At 45.6% G+C, this 19,769-nt stretch overlaps 1 long non-coding RNA gene across 1 annotated transcript; it reads left to right on the top strand.

Moving 5' to 3' along the window:
• Window positions 1–7,885: 7,885 nt before the first annotated feature.
• On the top strand, window positions 7,886–15,827 carry LOC122695594. The gene is made up of 3 exons (XR_006341430.1): window positions 7,886–8,158; window positions 14,180–14,243; window positions 15,706–15,827. It is a non-coding gene; the product is annotated as an uncharacterized LOC122695594 (long non-coding RNA).
• Window positions 15,828–19,769: the final 3,942 nt, after the last annotated feature.

Below are 19,769 nucleotides of genomic sequence, written 5' to 3'. Positions count from 1 at the left end.
TGGAACAACAGACTGGTTCCAAATAGGAAAAGGAGTACGTCAAGGCTGTATATTGTCACCCTGCTTATTTAACTTATATGCAGAGTACATCATTAGAAAAGCTAGGCTAGAAGAAGCACAAGCTGGAATCAAGATTGCCGGGAGAAATATCAATAACCTCAGATATGCAGATAACACTACCCTTATGGCAGAAAGTGGAGAGGAACTGAAAAGTCTCTTGATGAAAGCAAAGGAGGAGAATGAAAAAGCTGGCTTAAAACTCAACATTCAGAAAACTAAGATCATGGCATCTGGTCCCATCACTTCATGGGAAATAGATGGGGAAACAGTGGAAACAGATACTGACTTTATTTTTCTGGGCTCCAAAATCACTGCAGATGATGAAATTAAAAGACACTTACTCCTTGGAAGGAAAGTTATGACCAACCTAGACAGCATATTGAAAAGCAGAAATATTACTTTGCCAACAAAGGTCCATCTAGTCAAGGCTATGGTTTTTCCAGTGGTCATGTATGGATGTGACAGTTGGACTATAAAGAAAGCTGAGCACCAAAGAATTTTTGAACTGTGGTGTTGGAGAACACTCTTGAGAGTCCCTTGGACTGCAAAGAGATCCAGCCAGTCCATTCTAAAGGAGATGAGTCCTGGGTGTTCATTGGAAGGACTGATGTTGAAGCAGAAACTCCAATACTTTGGCCACCTGATGCAAAGAGTTGACTCACTGGAAAAGACCCTGATGCTGGGAAGGATTGAGGACAAGAGGAGAAGGGGACGACAGAGGATGAGATGGTTGGATGCCATCACCGACTCAATGGACATGGGTTTGGGTAAACTCCGGGAGTTGGTGATGGACAGGGAGGCCTGGCCAGCTGCGATTCATGGGGCCACAAAGAGTCGGACACGACTGAGCGACTGAGCTGAACTGAGTGATATATGTTGACCCTGATTTTTCCCAATTTGCCCCTTCCTCTCCTCCCCTGCCTCACGTGTCTACACATCCATTTCCTATGTCTGTGCCTCTAATTGAATGGTTTGGTCATCAAATTTGCCCATATAGATCTTTCTTGACTTAGGATAGGGCTAAATCTTGATAAACCCATCCTAAATTGAAAATTAAGTTGAAAACACATTTAATATATCTAACCTACCAAACATCATAGCTTACTTTGTTGTTGTTGTTTAGTCACTTAGTTCTGTCCAACTCTTTGCGAGCCTGCCAGGCTCCTCTGTCTATAAGATTTCCCGGGCAAGAGTACTGGAGTGGGTGGCCATTTCGTCCTCCAGTTGATCTCCCTGACCCGGGGATTGAACCCGCATCCCCTGCACTGGCAGGCGGTTTCTTTACCCCTGAGCCACCTGGGAAGCCCCTAGCTTTTTTGTTATTGTTGAGTCTCTCAGTCGTGTCCAACACATTGCGACCCCCTGGATGGCAGCATGCCAGGCTTCCCTGTCCTCCGCCATCTCCTGGAGCTGGCTCAAACTAATGTCCATTGAGTCAGTGATGCCACCCAACCATCTCATCCTCTGTCATCCCCTTCTCCTCCTGTCCTCAACCTTTCCCAGCATCAGGGTCTTTTCCAATGAGTCAGCTCTTTGCATCAGGTGGCCAAAGTATTGGAGCTTCAGCTTCAGCATCAGCCCTTCCAGTGAACACTCAGGGTTGGCTTCCTTTAGTTTAGCTCATCTTAAATGTGCTTGGAATGCTTACATTAGCCAACAGTTGGGCAAAGTCATCTAACACAGAGCTTAGTTTACAATCAAGTGTTGAATATGTCATATAATTAACTGAAAACTGCTCTGAAACTGAACAACAGAATGGTTGTCTGGATGCAGAGTGACTGGGCAGTTTACCCTTGGGATCGCCTGACTGACCGGAAGTTGCCCAGCCTCACAACAGATGGTCGTCCCACATTACACATCACCCAGCAAAAGAGCAAAACTCAAAACTCAAAGTACAGTTTCCTATAAATTCGTATTGCTTCCACAAAAGTGTAATGTCAAAAAATCATAAGTCAAAACATCATACACTGGGGAATGTATTACTTCCATTATTTGGGGTTTTATTCATGGATTTAAGATCTTTATGTTTCAAGAACATTAAGTTTGGTATCACTTGCTTGTTGCCAATGGATACATGGCTTCATCTTAATTCATTGACACGCCTACAGATACATCCTACTTATAGCTACCTACAGCTTTGGTGCACACACATACATATTTGCTTGTCTACACTATTAATTCTTTCTCTCCCCACAATGATAACACAGAATATGAGACAACTGAATCTGGCAAAATGTTATCATGGCATAATTCTTGGGACCCTGCGTGAGCCAAGTCAACTTCAGGAGTGATTTCCCTGCACCACAGCTTTTTTTAAAAAAATTAAATGATTAACTTATTTGTCTGCACCGGGCCTTAGCTGTGGCACACAGGAGCTGTGAAACGCGTTGCTGCATGTGGAATCTTTAGCTGCAGTATGCGGGGTCTAGTTCCAGGACCAGAGACTGAGCCCCGGCCCCCGCATTGCGAGTGCAGAGTCCTCGCCACTAGACTACCAGGGAAGTTGCATCATGCTTCCCTTTATGAAAACCTCATCCTACCTGAAAAGACTTCATAACTATAACTCTTGAAAAAAACCGTGAAGAAAATTCTCAAGATACAAAAATATTTGCAGCTCTATTTCACCCTTTTCTGACAACCTCTCCTTGGCTGTTTAAAAAGGAAACACCATGCTTTATTTCCCCCCAAAGATGATCTCCCTGTAGATTCGGTGATACGGTAGAGGAGCCACGTAACTAAGTGGGCGGCCTGACTCCCCACACACCTACTGTCTGAATGAATAAACAAAGACGTCTCCCAGCTGGGTATTCCTCCACAATGCTAAATCCACTGTCTGTGGCTCTCCTTCTCTACTCTTGATTGAATTCTACCCTCAAAGCTCCTTCCAGGAATGGGGTAACCAGCAGAAACCTGGGTTACACCATGCAGTATATTTATCTAATGAAACATGAGCTCTGGGTACAATGAGCCATGGGTTGCCACAGACACGCCATCCATCTGCTGAAAATAATCAATCTCAGAAAAGTCCTGGGAAAAGTTAAAATTGGGTACATACCAAGGATTAACAGGGGGTCCAAGGGCAGAACTGCAGTTATTTTATTGACTTGGAATCAGTGCCTGGGGAAGGGATTGGTCTAAAAAAAAAAAAAAATGCATGTGTCATGTAAAAGCCAGGGTTGCCTACACAGCAGTCACACAGGTTATGCAGAGTTGCCTCTAGCTGATCGTTCCAGTTTCTGGTCAGAGGGATGCTCCTAGTTGGTCAGCTAAGAGAAATTTCATGTCATCCTACAGCCCCCACAGGACCCTTAACCTTGGATGAAAATATTATTAATTAACAGCTACCATTGTGAAGGAAATAGTGCACAACATTTGTTGAGTGCCTATGATATGCCAGGAATATTTATAAAGCTGCTTCAAATTAAAAAATAACCTCATGTGGTCCTCCTAAGAACCCTTTGAAAGTGAAAGTGAAAAGCGCTCAGTCGTGTCCAACTCTTTGCAACCATAGTCCATGGAATTATCCAGGCCAGAATCCTGCAGTGGGTAGCCTTTCCCTTCTCCAAAGTATCTTCCCAACCCAGGGATCGAACCCAGGTCTCCCGCATTGCAGACGGATTCTTTACCAGCTGAGCCACAAGGGAAGCCCAGAACATTTGACATAGTTATTATTTTGTTGTTGTTTAGTCGCTAGGTTGTGTCCAAGCTTTTGCAACCCCATGGACTGTAGCCTGCCAGGCTCCTCTGTCCATGGGATTTCCCAGGCAAGAATACTGGAGTCGGTTGCCATTTCCTTCTCCAGGGAATCTTCCAGACCCAGGGCTCAAACCTGTGTCTCCTACAGTGGCAGGAGGACTCTTTACCACTTAGCCATCAAGGAAGCCAAGTTATTTACTCCCAGTTTATGGATCTGCACATAAACAGAATATTTGCGCTCTGCAACTGCAAGCCCAGCCACTAGGAATGGGGCAGCGCGCTGACAGAAAGCCAGGAGAGACCGGATGTTGTCCCCAAGCAGCCCATTTTTATTCCTGAGAGGACAAGGACTGTCCCTCAGCTGTAAGGATGCTCATCTCAGACTGATGGACAGTAGCTGACCAGAAAGGAGGGAAGGCGTTCTCTGGCAGGATCCGGGGTGCAGAGGATGAGAGTTCAAGGGGAGACAGTCACATCACATGCCGTGAAGCAGGAGGGGACACATCACCAAGCCCGTCTCTGCCTCGGGCAGGCTGGGTGCACGCAGCCGCCTTGGTACTCTTGTTTGTGGGAGGAACTGCCAGAGCCACCACACACTCCCAACACTTCCTAATTGATATGAATTTGATTGACTGATCAATTGATTGGATGCAGGACATGTGGGATCTTAGTCCCCTGACCAGGGATCGAACCTGCACCCCCTGCATTGGAAGTGCAGAGCCTTAACCAGTGGACCCCTAGGGAAGACCCAGCTCCAAACAAAATTATTCCCGAAGAAAAGAATCAGGTTCAGACAGGCATGTCTTGCAAAAATAAAGCAGAGAACTTGAAGTGAAAAGTGAGAAAAAGAAATGTTGCAGTGGGCTCCCTCAGTTTCACCCTAGCTAAGAATGTAAGCTCTCGAGTCAGCTAGACTTCAAGTGTGGATGCAGACTCTATAATTTAGACAAAATAACTTTTCATTTGTAAAAGTGGGTTAAGACTGGAACCTACTGGGTCGGGTTGCTGCTGGATTTAATGAGTTAAAGCACGTGAAGGAGCCTGGCAGGTAAAAAGGACTCAGTGGAGGACAGCTGTTACTGTCACCCTCGTCATCAACATATTTGTCATTGTCCTCAGCAGCAGCATCGCCGTCAGCATTCCCTTCCAGCTCCCCACCTTGCCCTGCGAGCACCTTCGACACTCTCTGCATCCTCACCTGCTCCATACATCACAGTCTCACGTCCTCTTACTTACGCATAGATGGCAGGGCACAGGACAAATAGAAGAGAATAGACTTTCCTCTTTGCTTTCGAATATGGCCAATCACAAGTGGACATATTTTTCACCACTTCCTTGTTTGAAGCAGAAGCAGAAAGAATGGAATCCTGAAGAACTAGCTATTCTCAACTCCTTTTTTTTTTCCTTAATTAAAAACCACAGACAGTTCCTGAGTTGGCTTGTCAGCCACCCACAGCCAGCTGTCTGATATTTATGCAGAGACACCATCTCTTAGAAAGGGCTTTTTCTCCCTCTATAAATGTTGCCACCTTCAACATGCTCTTACTGTTAATAGTTTCCTGTACTTTTCCTTAAAACTGATAGACCAAATTGTTGGGAAAAAATGGTGGCAGGGGTGGGAGGGCATTGGGGAATGAAGTCTGGCAAAATGCAGTTTTTAAGAACCAGAGCTAAGAGTCTAAGATGTTTGACTTGGAGTAACAGGGAGGGACTTACACAGAAGCAAAGGGGAGCATTAGCTGAAGAGAAGCTTCCCGGACAGAGCAAGGAAAAGGGCCCTGCTGACATGAAAGCCAGGTCGAATCCATGGATGTTCCCATCCCATCCCACTCCAGGAAGCTGCTCCAGAGGAGCACTTCATCGTTAGCCACTCAGTCATGTATGACTCTCTGTGACCCGGGGACTGTAGCCCAGCAGGCTGCTCTGTCCAGGGGGTTTTCCAGACAAGAACACTGGAGTGGGTTGCCATGTCCTTCTCCAGGGGGTCTTCCTGACCCAGGGATGGAACCTGAGTCTCCTGCATTGGCAGGTGGGTTCTTTACCACTGAGCCACCAGAGAAGCCCATGAACTTCATTACTGTCTTATAAATCCACAAGCATAGCCTCCTGGTCATATGTGTGCAAACTGTAGAACCGCCTCAGAGCCTTCATCCATCCAAGCACTGTCTTTCAAAATGGGGTTCACACAGAGAGACCAAGTAGGCTGGCACAAATAAAACTTTCAGAAATGCAATCCAAATAAAATAAAACCCAGGGTTTTCCTCTGCTGACCTGATTCACAAGTGATGTTTCTTATCCCACACAGAGAGACGTTTCCCTGCACAGTCCCAGAGAAGAAGCCCAAGTGTCAACTTCAATATGAGGATTTAATTCTACATTTCCTTCGGCGGATCACTAATTCCAAGGTTCAGCATGCCTGAACGTTCTGTGGTTGGGTAGATTTTAGTGGTCTTTAAGAGATTACCTCAAATGCAAAAGCCTCTCAATACAAGACCAGAAAGATTTTGAAAGAAAAGAAAAACACTTCCAACTGCTCTAGAATTCAGCTTTCAAGAATTTAAACTTACTTAAATCCATGTTTTTAAATCTAAGTTGTGCCAGGTTTCGGGTATGGGAGATGTCCCATCCTCCGCTTGTTATCAGCCAAGTATTTACTGCGTGTTTGAGTCACACACAGCGACGTGTACAGGCCAGCAGAGATCTTAATAAAGAGGAGACAGCTCTCTGCCCTCAAGGAACTTACAGTTTAATTGCAAGCCTTTTGCTTTTTGTTTTATTTATTTATTTTAAATGAAACAAAGATGAATATTTTTAATGATAAAAGGTAAAATTCACAAAGAAGATAGACATCATGAGCCATCAGATATCTTAACAACAAAGAAACAAAGGTACATAAAGCAAAAATCAGAAGAAATATAAGGGAAAAGAAAAAATACATAGTCACTGCAAGACACATTAACATTTCTCCGAGGATGTTTTATCCAGTGCAGAAAAAAATAGACTAGGAGACAGCTCTCTGCCCTCAGGGACTTATCATTTAATTGCAAGCCCTTTGTTTTATTTATTGCTGTATTTTAGCTCCTCTGTACGTACAGTTGTTGGACGTACAATCAGAGAGTAGAAGGCTATCTCATTTCGACTCATTCTGTTCTGAAGAATGACTTCCATCAAGAACCATTTGGACTTCCTACTTGCATAACAACTTTTTATCTGAAGTTGGTGAAATCCATAGATTTCAGAATTTGAGGCACACAAGGGCATATGTAGAGGGAATACGAATGAAGCCCGAAAAGCAAGGTGCAGGAGCTACGGAGAGTCAATGAGGTCTGCAAAGAGACAACGGCCAGGGATCTCACCCGTGGTCCAGGGGCTAAGAATCCACCTGCCAGTGCAGGAGATGTGAGTTCAATTCCTGATTGGGGAAGATTTCATACACCTCAGGGCAACTGAGCCCATGAGCCACAAGAGAGCAACTGCAACTAGAGAATGCCTGCACCCAGCAAAATACAAATAAAGAAATAGAAATTTGAAAAAATAAAAGGAGGTAACAGGCAGGCAGTCGAGCAGAGAAGAGAGGCAAGAGCTCTCATTCCAGGTGAAGAAGGTCCCAGAGGCGCAGACGCGGGGGAGAGGGCCAGGTGCACCGGGCCGCGGAGCCGGGGACTGGCCGCCGTCTTTGCTCGGCGGGCCAGCGCGGAGGGGAGATGCATTCGGGTTGAACTTTAAAGTGCAGGAAACAGAAAGTGTTTTGTCCCCTTCGGAGAGCGTCCCATTTTCCACTCAGGTCCAATTTGCGTGCCACAGCCCTGAGTCTGCGATCTTCCTCTCAATAGACGCTTATGTTCTGGCCAGGAAGGGCAGCCCTCGCCAAACGTTATGGTTTGGAAGGATCCTTCACAGGGGTGGAAAGCCGAGTTAATTCAATTAAGGCCCGGGGTCCTGGGCTTTGAACCAGCCACAGTCTCGATTTTATGAGAGGATGAAAAGTTAATTATTTGCCGAGTTTGAGCGAAGTCCACTGTGAAAAAGCCCTTTCCAAGAGAGGCATTTGCCTGTCAGCTTCCCTGTGGAAAATAAAGGCAATCTGAACCAGGGTCACAAGGAGACCCTGGGAGCTGGGTGATCAGATGGGGGCTCGGGGCTCCCCCACCCCCACCTTGCCTCTCTTCATCTCATGTCTGATAGGGAGGCTGGAGGGTGACTGCAAGGTCACCGAAGCTTATGTTTACTTCCATAGGCTATTTGGAGAAATAGAAAAGAAAACCCAAGTTGAATTCAGAAAGTCGAGTTTTTAGGGTGCTCTTTTATCAGTGCATGTGCAAAGTCATTTCAGTCATGTCCGACTCTTTGCCAACCTCTGGACTATAGCCCACCAGGCTCCTCTGGCCACGGGATTCTCCAGGTAAGAATTCTGGAGTGGGTTGCTGTGCCCTTCCCCAGGGGTCTTTTATACCCAGGGATGAAACCTGAGTCTCTCGTGTCTCTGGCATTGGCAGGCAGGCTCTTCAGCGCTAGTGCCACCTGAGAAGCCCATTAGGTGGGTACCTAGGCTAACTGTGTTGGACTTAGGAAAAAATTGGACTAATGAACACACTCGCAGAACAGAACTTGTTCATATGTAGGGGACTTACTGCAATCCCAGGGAACATGATAGAAATGCTACTACAGGACCTAAAACAAAGTAAAGGAGCATTTTCAAATCAGTGTACCCCTGGCAAGAAGAGTGGACTTGAAATGAAGAGCACCGAGTTTGATTTTATCATCAATCTCAGACAGCACCTAATTCTCCAGCACTGTTTAGTAAAAGCAGTGGTTGAATGAAATCAACTGGAAGTTGTTTTCCACTGGAGAACAGGATTCATACTCTGTCCGGCTTGTTTGTGGGGGTATGTTATCATCGACATTATGAGAATAACTCAGTCTTAAAGGAACAGACTGGATCAAGCCTAAAGGGAATCATGATACTTCTTTGCATCAACTTTAAGAAAATAAGATGAACCAAATGCAAAAAAAACCCAGGCAATTGATATACATCAACAAGAGAAACTCGTAGACAAGAGCTTAGTAACATCTAGCAAACAAATCACTCAATCTTACCACGTGCAGAAAAGAAAGTCAAAGAGCAGTGGGGGAAATAAGAAAGTTGAGATATGATTTCTGCCTCAGTGTTGCTAGCACGTGATGGGAGAGAAAAGCCATGCCCATACAAAGACCTCTGAAATAGAAAGCTTCATGAGCTACAAATGGTGCCCATTTTGTTTCAAAAAGGGGTTATGTCAGTTTAGAAAACTGCATATAATACCAAAAAATTCAAAATGCATTAAAATAAATCAGAAAAACAAGGTGAACAAAATGACAAACACAGGTGCAATATTAAGGTAAGGATAAGCTAGATTCATTCAATAAATTGCTATATGCTACATCGTGAAGTATTCTGGCAGCCAATGTAAAGAGGAAGGGCTAGACAAGGAGAGATAGACATAATATTATCAAGATCATTAAAATAGTAGTTAAGGCTTATATAGGGCTTGCTGTGTGATCAGCAGTCAGGCAACATCCTAAAACTTTGGCGTATAGACTAACTCATTTAGGCTTCCCTGGTGGCTCAGTGGTGAAGAATCTGCCTGCATTGCCGGAGCTGCAGGAGACACGAGACCAGTCCCTGGGTCAGGAAGATCCCTGGGGAAGGGCACCGCAGCCCACTGCAGTATTCTGGCCTGGAGGATCCGAAGGACAGAGGAGCCTGGTGGGCTACAGTCCCTGGGGTTGCAAAGGGTCGGACGTGACTGAAGCTGCTGAGCACAACAGAGCAGAGCCAGCTCATCTAACCTCATGACGGAGCTTCCCAGGCGGCGCGGTGGTAAAGAATCTGCCAACCAACGCAGGAGACTCAAGAGATGCGGGTTTGATCCCTGGGCCAGGAAGATCCCTTGGAGGGGGCCATAGCAACCCATTCCAGGACTCTTGCCTGGGAAATCCCACGGACAGAGGAGCCTGGTGGGCTACAGGCCCTGGGGCCGAGCGGGGTCAGACCTGACTGCACGACTGACCGGGCAGGCACGCACTCAGCGAGGAGGCCCTAGTTAGAGGCAGCTTTCAGCCCAAGCCATTTGGCGACAAGGACACCCCTTCTCATTCCAACCCCAGCCTGTAAACCAAAGGGAAGCGATCTGCAGTTTTTGTTTTGTTTTCTAAGACTTTCTTAAGCGCTCCTCTTTCTCTGGAAACTAACATGCAAATACGTGTTTATCACCAGGAAAATTAACATTCTTGCAAAAATAAACAAGGTGAGTTAAACTGAGGCCAATCAGTAAACTCCCCACAATATCCAGGAGAGGGAGTCGCCTGCTGAGGAGCGGTGGTCAGGAAGGCTTCCTGGAACAGATATATCTCAAAGGATTGGGGAAGTATCTCAGGAAATAGGAATTGTGGGTAGGCTAGTGTATTTTTCAGGATCTGTTGCCAAATTGAGTTCCTGAACTATGGTCGCATGAAAATTCAGCTCAATTTCCAGTGAACCCAAAGACAGACCTTCCAGTACTGATAGCTCAAAGAGGAAAAAACCACTTAGAGCTAAGCCTTTGCTTGGCAAGTATTGTCAGGTGCCCACAAAGGCCGCAAATTACCTCCAGGAAGACGGCAACCACAGGGCCTCTGTCTCTGCTTTCTCTCCTCTGTGTTTCTTCTCACCCATCCATCCCCAAATCCGCAATTCCAGAGGACAATGACACAGCGGGAGAGGCAGGAGGCGAGTCGGGGGAGGAGGGGAATAATGAAAGTGGCCTTGGGTTGCTGCTCCTTGGCCATTGCTGCCGGGAGACCCCATTGCGAAGATGCAGAAACCCACCCTCATTGACAGCCTGGTGACAGATATGAGAACGGTCGCCATCTGAAGCTGCTGGAGCTTCCTGGCCTCTGAGTCCCAGGCAAACAGAACCCTGCTAGCGGATATTCTCAGAACATTCATTTGCTTCAAAATCAGATCAGCGAAGGGTTGAGAATATTCTCCGGGAAATCTGGTCAGCCTTGAAGGAGAGGTTTCTAAAAGCAGTCATTGATGCCACGATTAAGGGGAACAATTATCTCTCCCCTTTCTTCTGCCACAGAGAATTGCTAGAGGCCAAGAACCGATTAGTGCAGGCAAACCAGCCCTGCCCTCCCCGTACCCCCAGGCCCCCGTCCTGCTGTCTCCCAAATAGAAATGGGCAGAATATTTTTCAGCTGAACTAATTCACAAAGCTATAAAACTAGCAGCCTTGCTTACCATTCACCAATTGGGATTTAAAAACTGAAAAATAGGAGATTAGAACATGTTGGCTTTCTATACCATTACTACAATTACATAAACAGCCCCCTGTGTGAATTAATCGCCTCGATGCGGTCTAACACAGTGCAAAAATCTAGGCGCAATTTTGAAAAATGTTGAGATTGATTTGAATCAACTAGGGATTGCTAATGGTTTTTATAGCTTTCACCACTCTCCCCCCAAAGCAAACACACACACACACACACACACACACACACACACGCCTCTAAACCCAGGAATATGGTGGGGTCTCCGTGGGTTACCCTTGATCTTGCAAAATGAATGTCCATGTTGCTCTTGCGCTGCTTTTCTTCTCAATATGGCTCAGAACAGATAAAGATTACAGTGATGAGCTTCTCTTTCCAAAATTGCAAGCTCACATTTTATAACCTGCCTGGTATTTATTTCATGGTGAGATCCTGGACCAGGGTCACTAAGCAGTTGCCCAATAATCCTTGAAGCAAGACACCGACACCAATGTGACAGAAAGAGCTAAAATTTACATGAAAATGGAGAATACTTAACTCTCTAGAAAAACTCTAAATGCGTCAAGGCTCTACCTAAGAAAGATACACAGAGAATAAAAGAACAGTAATGTGTGTGTGTAGGAGTAGCCATGCATGTTGATTAACCTGAATTTTTCATTTGATACTGGAGTGTGGGTGACGGACAATGTTGTGTTAGTTCCGGCACACACACAGCAGTGACTCAATGACTCACGCTCATGTGTGTGTCCTTTTTCAAGCCCCTTCCCCATCCGGGTTGTTACAGTGAGTGAGGAGAGTTCCCTCTGCTCTACAGTAGGTCCTTGTTGGCTAAATATTTTAATTAAAAATAAAGATGAGAGAAAACTTATTCCAAAGAGTTAAGGGAGACCGTGTACTCAGGCTTCAGCTCTGCAGAAATGGCCTTAATGATCACAGCTACAGGATGCGTGGCGCTGAGTTCAATTATCTCAACTCTTCTTAAGAAAAGAATGGAAAGCCCTACACACCGCAAACGGCACATGTGATAGTCCTGGAGATCACCAGAGGAAAAAAAATCAAAGGAGAACAAGTTAAACAAGAACCGTGACAGCCTGGTTAATGAAGGAGAGTGGACGCACTCCATGAAAGCCACGAACACGGCAGCAGGTGGAGAAGATGTTGACTTTATTTAGCATTAATTACAGGAAAGGGTCTATAAAATGTGGTCAAAAATGATTAAACCCCAATGTTATGCCAACACTATGCCATCCCCTGTTCCAAGGCAGGTGTATTATTGCTGGTCCCCAGGATTAAAGTAAATCATTGCTTTTCCATGTATCCTGAATATTGCGTTTCATTATTTTTTACTGCCCTGTTTCTCGAGGTTTTGTGGCTTAATAGGCAGTGTTATGGATAAAGTCAACATGAGTTCCATGTTGGGAGAGGGAATATGGGGGAAAGAATACCAAAATACCGCTTCAACATTCACCCCTCCATCCTTAAACTCCCAGCTGAGCGTTCTCTACACACATCTCCAGAAACCTCTCTGGGGTGAGACATACTTCCAGTCATTTGTTGTTGTTCAGTTACTAAGTTGTGTCAGATTCTTTGCGACCTCATGGACTATAGCATGCCAGACCCCTCCATCTGTGGGATCTTCCAGGCAAGAATACTGGAGTGGGGTGCCATTTCTTTCTCCAGGGCATCTTCCCGACCCAGAGATCGAACCCGCATCTCCTGCACTGTCAGGCAAATTCTTTACCACCAAGCTACCAGGGAAGCCCACCTCCAGTCATGCCAACAGATAAATCTCTCACACCCCACGGATGTTGGAATATGCACTTAGATTTGAGATGTCCCTCAAACTACTCACTCATCTGTAGAAACTCAGCTTTGCTTATTTGAAGCCCCAAACTTGCTTCTAGAAGCCACAAAGTGATGTTAATAAATTCAAACAAAAGATGGGTTGGGGTCACACACAAATCCCAAAGGAATCAAAACATACTAAATCTCAACTGAAAATTAAAACATCCAAGTAGCATTTTGCAGTAGGATCACACTATTGGCCATGAAAAGATGCACGAGAACCCAGAAAAAGGTAACTGAGACTTAAACAACCTGCTGGGAGAATATTTAGTTATGACAGTTTTTCATAAGCTATAGCTTTTTCATAAATTATAAGAGTCATCTGGTCCCATCACTTCATGGCAAATAGAAGGGGAAAAAGTGGAAACAGTGACGGATTTTATTTTCTTGGGCTCCAAAATCACTGTGGAGGGTGACTGCAGCCACAAAATTTAAAGACTCTCACTCCTTGGAGGGAAAGCTATGACAAACCTAGGCAGTGTATTAAAAAGCAGAGACATCCCTTCGGTGACAAAGGTCCGTATAGTCAAAGCTATGGTTTTTCCAGTAGTCATGTACAGATGTGAGAGTTGGACCATAAAGACGACTGAGAACTGAAGAATTGATGCTTTCTAACTTTGGTGCTATACTCTTGAGAGTCCTTTAGACAGCAAGGAGACCAAACCAGTCAATCCTAAAGGAAATCAGTCCTGAATATTCTCTGGAAGGACTGATGTTGAAGCTGAAGCTTCAATACTTTGGCCACTGATGTGAAATCATTGGAAAAGATTCTGATGCTGGAAAATATTGAAGGCCAAAGAAGAAGCGGGCAACAGAGGATGAGATGGTTAGATAGCATCACCGACTCAATGGACATGAGTTTGTGCAAACTCCGGGAGATAGTGAAGGATAGGGAAGCCTGGTGTGCGGCAGTCCATGGGGTCACAAAGAGTCAGACACGACTTAGTGACTGAACAACAGCCTGAGAGCTCACAGATTGGTTGAGAAAAACGAAACAATAAAACCGTTCTCATGATTCACTTCCTGAGGCCGATGCACCCACTGACCATCCAGCTTTGGCCACCGCCGGTGTCTCAGGAAACAACACTCAAGCTGCTGGAAAGTTGGGGCGAGCTTCCGCTGTGCTAATGGTCCCTGATTTGGGGGACGGCCAGCACACATGGGGCCGGGCCCGACTGGGCGATTAACGCTGTCACTTTTCACAACACGCTGTTCCTTCAAGCTCTTCCTCACCCTTCCCGGTCTCCTCGTCAAAGTGCTGTAACTTTTTGTCTTTAATTCACAGAAAACAAAAGGACAGGCCACCGCCGGGGGACCTGCCGTCATGTCTCTGCTTCCCAGAATGAAAGGTGATGGGCCGAGAGACACTCGCGGGCTGCGCCCTGGTTACAACGTCCAGTCGGGAACAGCAGTGGAGGAGGCAGGGCCCTTGCTCCCAGCGCCAGGGGCCCGGCAGAGGCTGGGGGGAGAGAGAGTGGTGCCATGCGACAACGGCGTTTCCCAGCCTTTTTTCTTTTCACTATCACTCTTTTCCAAGAAAACTTCTTTTGACTTTTCCTAATTGCCCCTCTTCTCCATGCAATTTTTAGTGTCACAGATATACTGTATATCCATTTATATGCTGTATGTGTATCTGTGCTTTATTATTGGATTGGCCAAAAATTTCCTTTGGGTTTTCCGTAAGATCTAATGGAAAAAATCCAAACTTTTTGGCCAACCCAATATATTTAAAAGAAGAATGAGTTTTCTTTTTTTCTTTCTTTCTTCCTTCTTTCCTTCCTTTCGCAAATGAAATTTTTGGGCAGCCCAATATATTTTTTAAAATATGCTTTCTGTCTTTCTGTCTGGCTTTTCTTCCTTCTTTCCTTTCTTTCCTGAACAAACTCTTTGGCCAACCTGATATATATACAAGAATGAGTTTTCCTTCTTTCTCAAATGAACATTACGGACACTCCAGCATATTTAAAGGAGTTTTTCCCTTTCTTCTTTCCTTCCTTTCCTGAACAAACTTTTTGGCCAGCCCAATATATTTAAAAGAAGAATGAATTTTGTTTCCGTCTCTCTCTTTTTCACATTCTTCCTTCCTTTTTTTTCTTTTTCCTGGCCCTGAAAGAACCAATTTTCACCCATGGGTACTGACACTGTTCCTGCTGAGCTTGCACATGCCAGCTAGTACCTGCTTCTTAGACCTTGGGAATGCAGGGATCGGCCCACTGAATTTTTTTCTCTCTAGGGCAGGGCTTCTTAACCTCTGAACCCTTGACCTTTGGGAACCCTTTTTGCCTCAGGGGCAGTCCTGGTCAGGGTAGCATGGTTAGCATTATTTCTGGCCTCTAGATGCCAGTAACACTTTTATCCCCCATTCCCACTTCTAACAACCAAAAATGTCTCCAGACCTTGTTAAATGTCCCCTGGGGCACTTATGGGGGGACAAAATGCCCCCTGGCTGAGAACCAGTGCTCCTGGAGGGAGGGACACAGCAGTGAGCAAGGCAGGCAGAGCCCCTGTCTGTTTCGCTACTAAACAGTTAATTAACAGCCCTCAGATGCTTTACTTCTCAAAAAAATTAAATAATATTAAAGTTCCTCTCCAACGTTATTATCCTATTGCAAGTGATGTCTTTGTGTTTTTAATTTAATAAACCTGGGCTCTTTAGAATAGCACTTTCTCCCTCCAAGGTTTGAACTAAAATCACATACACAACTGATTCCACTTTAAACAAAGCTCAAAAGCATTCATTGATGTTCTTCCAAAATCGGTTTGTAAATGATCTTATACGGGGAAAGTCATGTGGATATCATCTCCCTATAGATTACAGTCCTGAGTGAGCAGCCGGAGGCCCCGTAGAGAGCTGAGTCCAGCGGTGTACACCATCGGGCACACAGTGGGTGTCATGCTTTATGAGTATAAAGCCATCAAGGAGGGTAATAAAATCACATCGAGCCTCGTTAAACATTTTGTTGACTTTTTGTTAAAGTCATCTCTCTCCTCCCCTTCTCCCTCACTCATTCATTTTCTCTCCCTGCCCCCCTCATATAACTTGACACTTTTCTTTTACTTGGAGGATAACTGCTTTACAATATTGTGTGGATTCCTGCCATCCAACAACATGAATCAGTCGTGTGTACCCTCCCTCCTGAAACGCTCCCCAGTTCCCCACCCCTCGAGGTCAGCAAAGGGCGCTGGGCTGGGCCGCCCGTGCCTGTGCCGCAGCGTCACCCTGGCTCTCTGCTCACACACAGGAGTGTGTACATGTCAGCGCCACTTTCCCGACCCTTCCCTCCCCCTCCTGCCCCTGCTGTGTCCAAAGTCTGTTCTCTACGTCCGTGTCTCTATTCCTGCCCTGAGGCACTATTTACAACAGCTAGCACGTGAAAGCAACCTAGATGCCCATCGACAGAAGAATGGATAAAGAAGGTGTGGTACATAAATACAATGGAATATTATTCAGCTATAAGAAGGAATGCATTGAGTCAGTTCTAGTGAGGTGGATGAACTTAGAGCCTGTCAGAATGAAGTAACTCAGAAAAAGAAAAACAAATTTCACATATGAATACATACATATGGAATATAAATTGATGTTTTGCAACTTGAAAGCCAGTACTGAATTAAATGATTGTAATAATTAAAACTAGACCTTACATTAACATGCCACTTCCCTGGCTCAGACGGTAAAGAATCTGCCTGCCATGCAGGAGTCCCTGGTTTGATCTCAGGTGCAGAAGATCCCATGGCGAGGGGAATGGCTATCCATCCAGAATTCTTGCCTGGAGAATTCCGTGGACAGAGGAACCTAGCAGGCTACAGTTCATGAGGGTTGCAAAGAGTCAGACAAAACTTAGCAGCTAACACTTTCACTTAGTATCATCAAAAGTACTTCTTACACACAGAAAAGTCTTATGATGCAGATCGTGAAAAAAGTACTGTTCCAACTTAAGTCATGTAGAAAAGGGAGGCTTAGAAAAGTTTAGTGATGGGAACAGAGTATGCTCATAGGCCCCTTCATCAGGTCACACAGGAGCCTTTGGGACAATATTGAAAGTTTCCTACCATTCTCACTACCACCAAGCTCTATCTGCCCAAGGTCACCAAAATATTGCCTTCCTGGACACAGAAATCAACTCAGAGTCTCTGAGAAGAGGACTGAGGTCAGTTTTTATGAGGTTCATGTCTCTTCAACCTAGGAGATCATGTGGTATCTCAGTGAACAAGGGGTGAGCATTAAATAGACGCCTTTATTTACCACCTGAAGCAGAAAATCTACCTAAGAATGGAGCTGACTTAACGAGAGGGTCCAAACGGGTCCAGGACCCATCTGCAACGCGGAGTGCTGATACACCCTCCAGCTTGATGCTTCCCTTGGAAAACCACCATCTGAGAGCTGGCTGACTCGTTACTTCTCTTGCACGGTGGCTGCGCTGTATTTATTTGTGCATTTGGCGGAACCGCCTCTCCGATGCCGCGTGCAGCCTTTCTCTCGTCGGGCGACTCCCCAGTCGTGGACTGCGGGCTCCTCTCTGTGGTGGCTTCTCTTGTTGAGGAGCAGGGGCTCCAGGTGCTCGGGCTCAGCAGTGGTGACACACGGGCTTAACTGTCCTGCTGCCTGTGGGATCTTCCCAGATCAGGGATGGAGCCCAAGTCCCCTGAATTAGCGGGCAGATTCTTAACCACTGCACCACCAGGGAAGTCCCCTCATGGGCTCTGAAATCCCTTAAATAACTGGAGAAGCACGCTGAAGATCAGGATGAGTTCTTACTTTTTTAAACAAATGACCAACGTTCCGTGAATCACTGTCAGCCCTAGAATTTGACCAAAGAACTATCCAGGAAGAGGTTGCTGTTTTTTTCTTTTTTTTTTCCTATGTAGACAAAGAATGGAGGTTGGCTTCCATTTCCTTTCCATTTTGATGGTCAAATCATCTTGAAAGGAGAGGATATTTTAAGTTGTTAGAACTTAAAACTCCATATTTCTGTGGCTGGCTCAGCACCCAGGAAACATGTAACTGGTACCTGATGGCTTGTTCCTTGCCAGAACTCACTGAAGACCTTGAGGGACCCCCTCTCAGTGTCATACTCCCATAGGCAACAGACTTGACCTTTCTAACCAAGGGACCCAGGTGTAGATAACCCTGTTGGCAAACTCATCTATGAGTTTGCACCTTCTGGGGTCAACATCTAGGGACTGCCATCAGAAAGCCTGAACGGTTACTATCCCATTTTGGAGTCCTCTCACTCTCCGGCCCAAAGTTAAACTAACTGGCTGAAGAACCACGAACTTCTAAAGAGGTGTCCAAAGGGAAAACCAAATAGCTCATAAAATCTTACCCCAGTCTGTAAAACAGCGAAAGAGACACTTAGCATAGAGTGTTGTTTTCCTGGTTTTCGTTATTTTATGAGGTCTCAATAAGATTCCTGGGGCTGCTGTAAAAAAGATTTCTTTCTAGTGGTTTGCTAGGCTAGATCCCCCCAAACTCACAGGCCCACCTCCTCTTCATGCTGCCCCTTCTTTGTCTGGTAGACAAAAGGGTTTCCACGTCCTACCCTACTTCTGTCAACTGGCTTTTTTTTTTTTTTTCTCTTTTCTTTCAGGCAGTGTTTGCTTCTAATGGTGCTTGTCAAAGCTCAAATTATGGATTGAGCAAAGCTCTATGTACATAGCTTTATTAAAAAATGAAATATGGTAGAGTCTCCCAATCGTGGAAGGTGAATGCTATGATGTGCCACCCAGACCTTCCTCAGCATCACTGAGTGGTCCTTTCCTTGTCCCTGCATGTATTGATGGAATAGACACACCTGGCATTTGGCCCAGTCCCACAATGGGTCCACCTGCCGTGAACAGCCGACTCAAGGGAAAAGACCCTGAATCTGGGAAAGATTGAGGACAGGAGGAGGAGGGGGCGACAGAAGATGAGATGGTTGGATCGTATTATTGACTCAAGGGACATGAGTTTGAGCAACTCTGGGAGAGAGTGAAGGACAGGGGAGCCTGGCATGCTGCAGTCCACGGGGTCACCAAGAGTCAGACGCGAGCGACTGAATGTACGTGATGGGTCCTTGGTCTGTGGGGTGAGAGCTATCAAAGCAGGACAAGTGGAAGCCCTGACACTATCCCCTCTCCTGGATGAGGCAGTAAGTCAATATCAATATTTCACCTTGAAAAGACGGCAGACGTTAATGCCCCCTTAAAAATTTAAAGGGTTAAATCAGAGATCAGCAAACTGCAGATCACTCTGGTCTTCTGTGAGTGGCCCATGAGCTAAGGATGGATTTGTATTTATATATTTGGCTGCCATGTGGCATGCAGAATCTTAGTTCCCTGTGTAGGCAATGGAAGTGTGGACTCTTAACAACTGGACTACCGGGCAAGTCCCTTGGATTTATATTTTTAAATAGTTAAGCTTGGATGGTTATCTGATGTCATTGTTTAGTTGGTAAGTTTGTTTCCAACTCTTTGCGACCCCATGGGGTGTAGTCCACCAGACTCCTCTGCCCGTGGGATTCTCCAGGCAAGAATACTGGAGTGGGTTGCCATGCCCTCCTCCACGGGATCTTCCCGACCCAAGGATTGAACCTGCGTCTACTTCACTGGCAGGCGGATTCTTAACCACTAGCATCACCTGGAAACTCTTTCACCCTTTGTCCAAATACTGTCTGCAGAGATCTGGACCATCTAGACGTTCCACAGAACGGTACCCTAGCCTGCTTAGATCGGTGACATGGTGTCCATCAGTCCATCAGAAGAGCACGAGATGACTGGCACATCGGAGGCCTTTGTAAGATATGTGTGCTCCAAAGCACGTAGGATAAATCCTACAAAGATACAGGGGCTATGGGACTTCCCTGGTGGTCCAGTGGTTCAGAATTCACCACTCAATG

The sequence above is a fragment of the Cervus elaphus genome, chromosome 5 (genome assembly GCF_910594005.1).
Source record: "Cervus elaphus chromosome 5, mCerEla1.1, whole genome shotgun sequence".
Lineage (NCBI taxonomy): Eukaryota > Metazoa > Chordata > Mammalia > Artiodactyla > Cervidae > Cervus > Cervus elaphus.
The sequence above is the reverse complement of the archived record's forward strand: the minus strand, read 5'-3'. Positions and strand labels throughout refer to the sequence as shown.